We start from the raw sequence: 869 nt of genomic DNA, 5'->3' as shown, positions 1-869 counted from the left end.
CAAGGATAAGGGACGAAGACCGGGGTAACATGTCGGATGCGATCATACCAGCACTAAAGCACCGGATCCCATCAGAACTCCGAAGTTAAGCGTGCTTGGGCGAGAGTAGTACTAGGATGGGTGACCTCCTGGGAAGTCCTCGTGTTGCATTCCCTTTTTAATTTTTTTCGCGCCGCTTGCAAAACAAAACGCACGTGTAAGTAATATATTTACCGTGTTTTATTATTTTGCACGAGTGCGGTAAGTCATAGCTGGGTGCTCACGATTCACGGGCCCAGCGTCGGCGTTGTGGCGCGGCAAGCGTGCACTGGTGCGGTTGAGAGGGAGGGGTGGAAACCGCGTTAAACTCGTCTCCGTAGTTGAGAGGGAGCGGCCAAAGCAATGTGCAATCGTCTTTGTAGTCGAGCTGGGAGGGGCAAGGATAAGGGACGAAGACCGGGGTAACATGTTGGATGCGATCATACCAGCACTAAAGCACCGGATCCCATCAGAACTCCGAAGTTAAGCGTGCTTGGGCGAGAGTAGTACTAGGATGGGTGACCTCCTGGGAAGTCCTCGTGTTGCATTCCCTTTTTAATTTTTTTCGCGCCGCTTGCAAACCAAAACGCACGTGTAAGTAATATATTTACCGTGTTTTATTATTTTGCACGAGTGCGGTAAGTCATAGCTGGGTGCTCACGATTCACGGGCCCAGCGTCGGCGTTGTGGCGCGGCAAGCGTGCACTGGTGCGGTTGAGAGGGAGGGGTGGAAACCGCGTTAAACTCGTCTCCTTAGTTGAGAGGGAGCGGCCAAAGCAATGTGCAATCGTCTTTGTAGTGGAGCTGGGAGGGGCAAGGATAAGGGACGAAGACCGGGGTAACATGTCGGA

General features: G+C 52.6%; 2 non-coding genes across 2 annotated transcripts; both read left to right on the top strand.

Moving 5' to 3' along the window:
- Nucleotides 1-34: 34 nt before the first annotated feature.
- LOC123179266 (5S ribosomal RNA) lies at nt 35-153 on the top strand. Its single transcript, XR_006490234.1, has one exon. It is a non-coding gene; the product is annotated as a 5S ribosomal RNA (ribosomal RNA).
- A 297-nt stretch (nt 154-450) lies between these two features.
- Nucleotides 451-569, top strand: LOC123179264 (5S ribosomal RNA). The gene has a single exon (XR_006490233.1). It is a non-coding gene; the product is annotated as a 5S ribosomal RNA (ribosomal RNA).
- Nucleotides 570-869: the final 300 nt, after the last annotated feature.

The sequence above is a fragment of the Triticum aestivum genome, unplaced genomic scaffold (genome assembly GCF_018294505.1).
Source record: "Triticum aestivum cultivar Chinese Spring unplaced genomic scaffold, IWGSC CS RefSeq v2.1 scaffold130146, whole genome shotgun sequence".
NCBI classification, from domain to species: Eukaryota; Viridiplantae; Streptophyta; class Magnoliopsida; order Poales; family Poaceae; genus Triticum; species Triticum aestivum.
Note: the sequence above shows the minus strand (reverse complement) of the source record. Positions and strands in the feature narration are given on the sequence as shown.